Source organism: Camelina sativa, chromosome 5, assembly GCF_030686135.1.
Source record: "Camelina sativa cultivar CO46 ecotype springtype chromosome 5, ASM3068613v1".
Lineage (NCBI taxonomy): Eukaryota > Viridiplantae > Streptophyta > Magnoliopsida > Brassicales > Brassicaceae > Camelina > Camelina sativa.
Genome location: NC_141884.1, coordinates 15,073,548 through 15,084,890, shown reverse-complemented (window position 1 = coordinate 15,084,890; position 11,343 = coordinate 15,073,548). Strand labels below are relative to the sequence as shown.

Genomic DNA, 11,343 nt, shown 5'->3' with positions numbered 1-11,343 from the left:
GGTAAGATAAATTAGGGTTTGCCTTGTATTGGTTTTAACCTTTGATGTATCCAATTTGATTCTGGACATAGCTGATCTCCTCAGACTGCTCACCCTCCCCATCTGGAACTTGGAAAGGGTCATCCTCTTATACGAAGTGGATGCTCCTCTGATGGCTTAGCAAGATACGGTCAAGCTTTTCATTGACATTCTTGAGGTCCTTCCTGTACTTCTCCTCCAAACTGGCATCACCTCAAACTGTGCAGTCGTAGTATTCATTGTAGTTGTCGTCAGACTGGGCGAGACTCTCAACCAGTTGCCATCCTTCATCAACGTCTTTATTTAGGAAATTACCGTTAGAAGCAGTGTCAAGCAGCATGCGGATTTTTGGAAGAACACCATGGTTTAGAGTGCTCAGCAGTGACTCGTTGCTGAAACCATGTCCACTGGCTTTTGTAACCCTTGAAACGCTCCCAGGCTTCATAGAATGATTCTGAGCTCTTCTGAGTAAAACCAGAGATGTCATTCCTGAGACGTGATGTTCTAGCGTTGGAGAAGAACTTGGCCAAAAAGGCTTTCTTGCAGTCATCCCAAGTGGTGATGGTTCCCTTGGGAATGTTTTTCTCCCACTGATGAGCTTTATCTCCCAAGGAGAATGGGAAGAGGCGCAACTTGTAACCATCCTCACTCACACCGTTTATCTTGGTGAGACTGCACAGACGGTTGAACTCGTCCAAGTGGTCGAGTGGATCCTCCATAGGCAACCCATGAAACTTGTTTCCTTGGATCATGGTGATCAGACCACTTTTGATTTTGAAGTTGTTATTCTACATGGCGGGAGGGACGATTCCAGCACACTGAGTATGAGTGTTTGGTGCATCTCCAGCACCAATGTTTCGCGTGTTTCGCGGCCTCGGATTTGGTCTGTTAGGTTGTTCCATAGTGACTGGTGCGGGATGATCAATGGAAGTACGAGATTTTTGTGGTCTTTGTAACCGATTGATGTCGTCAATAGCAGGAAGGAGATTATGATGCCCTCTTGATCTGGTCTGCATGCAAGGTTGCAATGAACAGGTATCTAAGATGCAAAACAAATAAGCAGACGACCAAAACAAGTTAGTAATCAGAATAATTGTGTAATAGAACTTACTCTTGCAAAACCCTAAATCTTAAATGTATCAAAACGAATCCCAAATGGCAACGGCGCCAAATTGATACTAGGATTTTTGTGTGTCCTAGCAGGTTCAATTAACCTTATGCAGTTGTAATACTTAAGGTGTCAATCCAATTGGGATGATACTATCACTCAAGATGCAATCAAGTAATCACAAGTCGAGCCAATTCAAAAAGAGTGTTTGTCTAACAATCCTAGAATGATAAGAATGCAAAACGGAAATGAGCTACAAAACTAGAAACGAAAATGTATGACAAGAAGTAAGCATGAGTACAAACGAAATCGAGTCTAAACAAGAATTAAATAGCAAGATGAAAAACGGTCTCAAAAATGCAATATCAATCAAAAGATAGAAGTCCTAAGGATGGGATTAATTGATGTCGGTGGAGTATCCTAGTCTACAGAGTGTTTAACATGCTACAAGCAAACTATCCCTAAACAATGAACATCATTGGCTTAGCTAATCCAATCTCTTGACAGAACCTACTCAGACTCAACAACTTCCAAACCTAACTCTCGCTAGAGAAACATGATCAAGCATGGCATGACAAACAAGTTCATTCACGTCAACAAACATCCTAGACAACTAATCTCTTAGGCTAGGAACGTAAGTCTTTGGCACTAGTTGGTCAGACATTTCATTAAACACCTTCTGGGCGTGGAAATGTCTAAGACCTAGTTCCAATTGATCAGAGAGAAACTAGTATTTCTAACTCTATTCCAGAAGGGAATCATATAAATCAAAGCTTAAACACCCTACATCCTAAGATCTTCCACCTATCCTCAAGAACTCTAACACTACTCGGATCTAGAAATCATCATCAACAAACAAACTCAGGAAACATTGAATCAAGCATCATTAGATAGATAAAAACAAGGTGAACAACTTTGTAGAAAAAATCAAATGCAAAAACTTAATCAACTCAAAGATATCGGATTACAAAGTCTGACAACGTTTTAGGTGGCTAGGTAAAAACTTTACGATAAGAACAGAAGACGAGATAAAAAGATGTCTCAAGCCAAGACTTAACAAAATGTATTTATAGTAGAAACATGTGAATCCCAAAAACTTAAAACGATATGGTAAAGAGTCGGTTTGGAAATCTCCTGAAGTGTGTGAGACGGAGCATCTTCCTGACATGTGCGATCGAGTCGGTGTGCGTCCAGTGGCTCGATTGGTGAATCAAAAGTGGCTCGAACGGGTGGCTCGAACGGGTGGGTCGAACGGGTGGCTCGACTGGTGACTCAAAAGTGGCTCGAGTGATGTGTTCCCGACGTCTCCTAGATACCTAAAATACTCCAAAATGCACAATGTATGCAAGGATGATGCAAGAACTACCTAAACATGCAAAGTGTATAAAAGAGGCTAGAAAATGATGCGAAACAACTAGTTATCCTAGCTAAATGCATGACAAATACATGCTAAGGAGAGACAAAATATAGACATATCAATAACCAATCATTTAAGTTTGGTCCCGATAACCAAAAAAGTTGATTCTTTCGGTTTCTTCCAAACGCCTAGGGTTAGTTCCATCTCTCTACATTTGCCGAGCCATTATTTACTCGATATATTAGCACTTTCTGTTTCTTAATATTATGTCTCAAAAACTTCTTCATTATTTTGAGAACCATCTAATAGAGAGTATTGTCTTCCATGTTTTCTTCATCAATAACTTCAGCAACCTCTTCAACAGGAAATTCATCCGACTGACAATACTTACGCAGAAAATTGTGTAAGGCTACACAAGCCAACACTAATTATGTTTGTGCTTCAGAAGGATACGGAAGAGCGGATTTAATATCACAAACTGTTCCTTAAAAACTCCAAAATTATTTCAGTCACGTTTCATAGAGATGCATGACGATGATTGAACAATTCATGCAAAGTTTCCAGATCGCAACTTTAGGCAGTAAATTCTTAGAGGTAATACTTAATAGTTACTGATAAAGAAGTTAACATGTCAAAGTGAAACCAAAGAGCTCACTATCAATGAAGTGCTCAGGAGTTCGCCGTGGGGGGCGGAGGAGATAAGCTCGAAGAAATCCAATAAGTGTCCGACAAGATTCAAAGGGAGACGTTACAACATTAATCATAGTGTAAACGCATATTTGTGGCTAAGTATTAATTATGTGTATAATCAACTTAGTATGTATGAGCATAAAATAGACAACATACGAGCTTTGTTAATGGGTTCAATTTTTTCTACATCTCCGGGACCTAGTCCAGAACAAATTCACTTAAAAAAGATTGCAATTACAATTGCTTATGATATCAGCACTAATATACCTATCATTCTTTTCTAGATGAATAAACCATCAAAAGATCTCTCTATCTTATTGATGGGGCGATGCCATACACCTTGTGTGTATCTTTTGTGAATACTTTACTAAGGAGCGCAAATTTTCATTAAGCGCCCTCTTGGTATTCATATCAATTGCTCAACACTAGAGTTGACAATTTTTCTATTCTACACCAAAAAGAATTTTTCTATTATACAACAAATAGGAATTGAAAATTTTTCTTTTCCTTATGGACAAGGAAAGTTTCTCTTCATGTTCCTATCAAGAATCTTCCATTTAAGATATTGGCTTGACCAAATTGGCCCCAAGCTCTTGTACTCAAACTCTTCAGCTCAGCTTCTTGTACTACTTCCTGTATTATTCTCGGAACTAGTCCAAGAATTGCTTCAGACGATTGATACCATCTTCGTTGTATCTAACCCTCTTGGCTTATCCAAGTCGTCCCCAAACTTCTGTATTTCAACTCTTCAAAGTATTCATACAGTTTGGTTTCATGTACTACCTCATGTACTACTTTGGAACATCGCATATGTTCTTACCGCAACTGTATCAAGTAGTGCCTCAACACCTTTTTCAGTTCTGCTCATTGTCTTCATGTGAACTTACACACCATCTATGAGACATCTATGCTGATTCTATCTTGTTGTCTCATATATCACAATAATTGTATGAGATCCTGGTTTAATAGCAATCCCATGACATGTTTGGACAGCTTATAAAACTCAGTCAACACAATACCTTCATATAGGAACGAAACAAACGTATCAAAGGATGATTAATACATTTATTAGGCAACTGATTACTGGATATAAATATACACCATTGTAGACCCAAAAAGGGGATCAAATCCTTTCATAAGATCAATACAACACTACCTTACTTTCTACATTTTGCACACGTTTTATACGTATTTTTCTTGTATTTTCGTTCTTGAGAGTTTAAACCCACAAAATAAACAAAAATTTGAGTGTGTGAATCCAACATATATCCAAAACAAGGAGCCAAAAATTTGCGTCTATTCGTAAATCCACAATCAGATAAATAAATTTTTTCGGAGAGAAAATTTAACATGTGTAATTATTAGGTTATCATGTTTGTGATATATAAAATTAATAGTTTATCAAATATTGTACAGAATTACCTTTTGCAACCACAAATCTAGTAGTCCTTGTTAAGAATCATATAATACTTTTGAATAGTGAGTTGAAACCTCTCATCCACTAAAATCATATATAAATTTCTTATCAAAGTTGCAAATAACCGATACATTTTGTGATATTACTCATTTTTCTAATACGGTAGCTTGGAGCGTCACTGTTTTATACCTGTAACGTCTGTGTCCTGGAATAAAAGTGGAAGAACCGATCAATTTATGTTAATCATGAAATTGACCAGTTTTGTTTAAGTTTATCCGGTCTAGGGCCGGTTTTAGAAAGCCCTAAGTGATGGTTTTTGTAATGCTTTGGACGCCTCTTCTCTCTTATTTTGTGGCTGCTCTTCATTGATGATGTTGAGAGGAAAAAAAAAGAGAGAAGGAGAGAAGTTTGTTGTGGTGTGAAAGATATCTATAGAGGATGATCTAGGGTCTCGATTGTGTTATTGGTCATGTTATTTATGTTGGAACCTGGTTTAGAAGCATGTTAGGTTGATGATTTTTATTGGTTTTAATTGATATGGTATTTATATTAAATTGGAGTTGGTTTGGTTTGTCTTCCGCTGTGCATGTTGATTTTTTTGTTGGTTTATGATTTGGATTGTAATTAAATATTTTATGGTATTTAATTATATTATTATTATTATTTTAAAAAAATTGGGTCGGGTTGTTTCAGTTTGGTATCATAGCAGTTAAGGGGATTCGTGTTAGAGTGGTTTAAAGAAATTTAATTGGTGGAATTATTTTCCTGTTGCTTGGTGCATGATATTGTGAATCGTTGTTATGTGTTGGAAATTGATTATGAGTAGTTAGTCAATTTAAGTGAGTATGGAGTCTTAGAATCATCCTCTTCGAGCCTTCAATGAGATTCCACGGTAAGTTGTTTTGTGTGTTGTTAGTTGTGTAGTGTTTTTTTAGCTTATGTGCGGGAAGTGCAGTTGGCTATTGAAAAGTTATTGGAAAGAGGTGGATCGGGGAATACCGTTAGTGGTGATTTTAGAAAATGGATGTGTTGCAAATGGATTTCCGAGAAGTTAAGATGGATATTTATTATGGATTTTTCTTTTAGGACTTGTGTGTCATTTAGAAAAGGAAATTTCTCAGGATTTCTATAAATGAAAAGTTTCCATAAATAGAAAGTTTCTAAAAATAAAAAGTTTTATAAACAGTTAGAACTTGTCTATTTTTTGAAAAAGTGCGTGTGAACATCCAAAGTGGTTGGAATGTTTGGAGTGTGGCCTAGGAGTGGCCAAGGTAGAGGTGAGTTTCCAGAAGTGAATAAGGTGGTTGGTAAGACATTACGATGTTTTACGAGGATCACGGGGATGGTCCTGGTTGAGGAAATGCTTATAGACGTTATGACCGTTTGCTGTAAGGGCGGGAGGTCCTAAACAACTCATGAAAGAGATGGGGGTTATCCTGAGGGGACGGAGGGTTTCCTAGATACTGATAGCTCGAGGGACTGCGGTCCTGAGGGTGGCAGAGAAGATGGGGTTCTCCTGGTACCGAGATCTCGAGGGTGACGACCTGAGGGTGAGACGGTATTGTTCGAAGACGGGAGGTCTGAGAATGTGATGGTATGGCTTGAAGGTTGCGACCTAAAAGCAGATGAGTTGGGGGCAAAAGTGTCAAGGACGTGGAGATAGGCAGTGAGACCAGATGCGGATTAAAGAGATTGATGGGGGTTCAATCTCAGATTTCCTATTGTGACCGGATGCGGGTTCAATAGACTGATGGGGGTTCAATCTCAGATTTCCTGTGGTGACCGGATATGGATCTCAGGGTTGATGGGGGTTCAATCTTAGGATTTCTGAGTGTTGGAGGGTCAGGTTTATGTTGGTCGGGGGTCCAGAGTTCTGTTGATTGAGAGAGTCATGTTTGGGTTGACCGGTGGTGATGTGATCATGGGTTCGACCCCCTGACCAAGACGCCCGAGACGTCCCGGACGGCTCCGAGACGCATGACCGAGAAGCATCAGACATGGACAGAACGCCTATCTCGAACGCGGCCAAGGCACCGGCGACCCTCCCAGGAGCCTCAACGCGACCAAGGGAGCTCCAGCAAGGCGACCAAACGAAGAATCAACTTGGAGGAGCAAAACATTTCACCTCTTGAGTATTTCAAGGCCGAGCTTCAACCTACACACAAAGGACCCGAGGTTAGCATCACCACTTAGGCACATTGAGCCGCGACCAGCTTTGGGAAGCTTGAATTGAGTGTCTTCACCATCACGCCAGTGTGAAGACATCCCTAAGCCATTAGAAGGAGCTGTACTCTTTTTCCTACTTCGGGTTTGTCCCATTGGGTTTACCGAAGAGGTTTTAACGAGGCAGAGACTCTAGTGCATCTCCACTTCATTCCCACTTGGCTCATGACTTGGAAACACTTATTGACATGCTTGGGAGCCAAGGAAGTGAAGATCCTATCCACGTTCAGCCAATGACGTGGCCACCCTATCCCCTTCCCTTCTTTTCTTTTGAATTTCTTCTTGAACCTTCTTTGACCGTTGGATTGGTCTTTGCTTTACTTTACTTTTGCTTTTGCTTTTGGCCATGTGTATGGTTTAGATCATGGCCACGTCTCTAGGGTTTTAGAGTCTCCTTATGTAAGCCTCACTATATAAAGGCATCAACACTCATTGTAAAAATCAGACTTGAAGTATTGAATTTAATTTCACAAGAGAGAATCTTGTTCTTGTCTCGCCTCTCTCCTTAGTCCAAGTCCGGGACTTGACTACCAAGAAACCCTAGCCGATCTCGAACCGGGTTCGACATCGACTGGTTGACCATATCACGGGTCGAGCCATCTCCCATGTGTCGTCGCATCAAACCACCTTCGCGTCCATCTCTACCGTATCACGTCCGGTTCCTACCGCTTGTTGTACTTCCGCTTTGACTCCACCTTCCTTATCGCATCACCGAGAATCCTTACCGTATCATTGAGGATTCTTACCGCCTCAGCGAGAACCACTTCCGTGTTGCCGAGAGCCGTTTCTGCAGTTTACCTTCAAACTCCGGGAACCGATTTCCGCATCGTCCGTACCGCGACCGAGACTGCTCGACCGAAGCCGAGACCAAAGGCCAGATCTCTCGATCCGCTCGTTCGTTTCAGCTCATCTCTTGCTTCCACCGTTTGTTTCCTCTCTGGATTCAAATCTCCGAGCCTTGTCCGAGGAAAGCCTCATCTAGTTTCCTCGGCCCGAGAGAGTTTCGTTTCGTCCGTCTGCAGTGACCGTCCGTCTGTGCGACTCGGTAGACGACCGCGTCCGGCGGTCACATCAGGTGGGGTCTGAATTGTGTTGACCAGTGAGGTCAGGGTTGTTTGGGTCGTTGGTGTCCTGGTTGCAGTAGACCGGATGGTTAGGTGGTGCGAACCGTTGCAGCGGTGTTTGGAGGAGTTTTGCGGATGATGGCAGTGTGTTTAGATTTGAGGACGAATATTTTGTTAGAGGAGAAGAATTATAATGTCCGTGTCCCAGAATAAAAGTGGAAGAACCGATCAATTTACGTTAAATCATGAAATTGACCGGTTTGGTTTAAATTCACCCGGTTTAGGGCCAGTTTTAGAAAGCCCTAAGTGATGGTTTTTGTAATGCTTTGGATGCCTCTTCTCTCTTATTTTGTGGCTGCTTTTCATTGTTGATGTTGAGAGAGAAAAAAGAGAGAGAGAAGGAGAGAAGCCTGTTGTGGTGTGAAAGAGATCTAAGGAGGATGATCTAGGGTCTCGATTGTGTTATTGGTCATGCTATTTATGTTGGAACCTGGTTTAGAAGCATGTTAGGTTGATGATTTTTATTGGTTTTAATTGATACGGTATTTATATTAAATTAGAGTTGGTTTGGTTTGTTTTCCGTTGTGCATGTTGATTTGTTGTTGGTTTATTATTTGGATTGTAATTAAATATTTAGGGTATTTAATTAGATTATCATTGTTATAAAAAAATGGGTTGGTTGTTTTAATACCATAGCAGGTATGTGTGTACCATCAATTACCCCCAAGCAGTTCTAAAAGAAAAATAGGACTTAGGTATTATTTTTACAAAAGACAATAGTAAACAAAAATATAGATATAAGTATATAACCTAAAAATATATACCATGAACTAAGGCTAAAACTGGAGCTACCATAAAGTTAGGATTGACCATCAAACTCGAAGCAATTGCATATATTGCCATTAAAACCTTACGAAAATTTGTACTTGTTGCAAATTTTGATCTTCTGAAAGTATCTTTAGTATGACCATACCTTGAATTTTGGCCGATAGTGATAAGAAAGGTGGCAACCATTTCTTCAACACAGATAAATATTGTATCTTTCAAATGCGTCGTGTCTTGAATAAGCTGACATAGCTTGAGAAACACATCCGGATACATACGATATGACTGTCGAAAATCTTGAAAATTTTCTCGTAACACATGCATGTATAATCTTGTCTAGTTCTTGTGATGATAATGCTTAAAAAATAAAGTTTGTTGGTTTTTTTATTGTAGTGATAGCTTTGTTTCTTACCTCTCATGTCAAAAGATCAGTATATTGTGATCTAACTTTCAACGTAAGTCTTTCAAACTTCTTTTGAACCTTTGGGGAAATCATGTCTTTTTGTGTTCGTATCAGTCATGCTTCTTGTCCATTTATTTGATAATAAAACTTAGTCTGAGAAAACAGTAAAAAAAAAATTTGAAGACATTTGAGTGCCTTTGTTATTTTTCCATTTTTCTCAACAGAGGCGAAAATCTGAGGAGAGATCAGCTTTTGAGACATTTGAGTTTGTGTGTTTCTTAAATACCCTTTTCAGTTAGAGAATTTGGAGTAATTCTAAGAGGATTGAACTCTTTATACCCTTAAAATAAATTTGTGTAAGTCCACAGCTATGAAGGAAACAATTTTCTACGAAGAGAGAATCCAAAACACCACTAAATAGACCTAGGTGAACCTAAGAAGATTTTAACTTAAATATACAGTATGTTACAAATATATACAGTATGTTACAAATATATTCTGTAAAAAGTGTATTTTTTACACCTAAATATACAGTATGTTACAAATATATTATTTACCATCATCTAGGAATATATCTATATAAACAAATTAAGCCAACTATTATATGTCTATTTATTTTCACTTTTGTATAATTTCTTTAATCACTAAAATTGTTGGTTTAAGAAACTTCTCGAATAAAAAATATATTATATAGTATACTAATCAATGATGTATCATCACAATAGTGTATGACTAACCATGGAGAGAACCTCGGCTACGCCCTCCTCCCTTATGCAGAGAACCTTCCATCCAACCTCCTCCACCATGAAGAGAACCTTGGCTCCGTCTTTCTCCCTTGGGGAGATAACCTTGCATGCGTCCAACCTCGTCCACCATGGAGAGAACCTTGGCTCTGCCCTCCTCATGTGTGGAGAAAACATGTTCACGTCATTTAGCTATCTCAAAGTGGCATGCTACAGCAACCAATGAAACTAAAAGCTCTTTTCCAACGTCACAAAATCTTCTGATAGTAACTAATGTTAAATTTCTTAATGTATTTGTGGAAGTGACTTTGATACATCATGATGTAGCCTCTGTCTCCGAACTCCTATGGATCTATCAAAAACGGTTTATGGTTTTCCAATCTATCTATCTATATTTGTTGTAAGCTTTCGTTTGATCAGCCTATTTTATCTTACTATTAGGTGTATTTTTTTACACCTAAGTATATTGTATGTTACAAATATATTTTTTACCACCACCTAGAAAAATATCTATATAAACACATTAATCCAACTATTATATGTCTATTTATTTTCACTTTTGCATAGTTTCTTTAATCACTATAATTGTTGGTTCAAGAAACTTCTCAAATAAAAAATATATTACATAGTATACTAATCAATAATGTATCATCACAATAGTGTATGACCAACAATGGAGAGAACCTCAGCTACATCCTCCTCCCTTATGCAGAGAACCTTGCGTCCAACCTCCTCCACCATGAAGAGAACCTTGGCTCCGCATTTCTCCTTTGGGGAGATAACCTTGCATGCGTCCAACCTCGTCCACCATGGAGAGAACCTTGGCTCTGCCCTCCTCATGTGTGGAGAGAACATGTTCACGTCATTTAGCTATCTCAAAGTGGCATGCTCCGGTAACCAATGAAACTAAAAGCTCTTTCGCAACGTCACAAAATCTTTTGATAGTAACTAATGTTAAATTTCCCAATGTATTCGTGGAAGTGTCTTTGACACATCATGATGTAGCCTCTGTCTCCGAGCTCCTATGGATCTATCAAAAACGGTTTATGGTTTTCCAATCTATCTATCTCTGTTTGTTGTAAGCTTGTGTTTGATCAGCCTATTTTATCCAACTATTAGGTGTATTTTTTACACCTAAGTATATTGTATGTTTCAAATATATTCTTTACCACCACCTAGGAAAATATCTATATAAACAAATTAAGCCAACTATTATATGTCCATTTTATTTTCACTTTTGCATAGTTTCTTTAATCACTAAAATTGTTGGTTCAAGAAACTTCTCAAATAAAAAATATATTACATAGTATACTAATCAATGATGTATCATCATAATAGTGTATGGCCAACCTTGGAGAGAACCTTGGCTCTGCCCTCCTCCCTTATGGAGAGAACCTTGCGTCCAACCTCCTCCACCATGAAGAGAACCTTGGCTACGCCTTCCTCACTTGTGGAGATAACCTTGCATGCGTCCAACCTCATCCACCATGGAGAG

General features: G+C 38.9%; 1 non-coding gene across 1 annotated transcript; it reads left to right on the top strand.

Moving 5' to 3' along the window:
* Nucleotides 1-413: 413 nt before the first annotated feature.
* Nucleotides 414-515, top strand: LOC147943775 (small nucleolar RNA R71). Its single transcript, XR_015558751.1, has one exon. It is a non-coding gene; the product is annotated as a small nucleolar RNA R71 (small nucleolar RNA).
* The last annotated feature ends 10,828 nt before the right edge of the window (nt 516-11,343 follow it).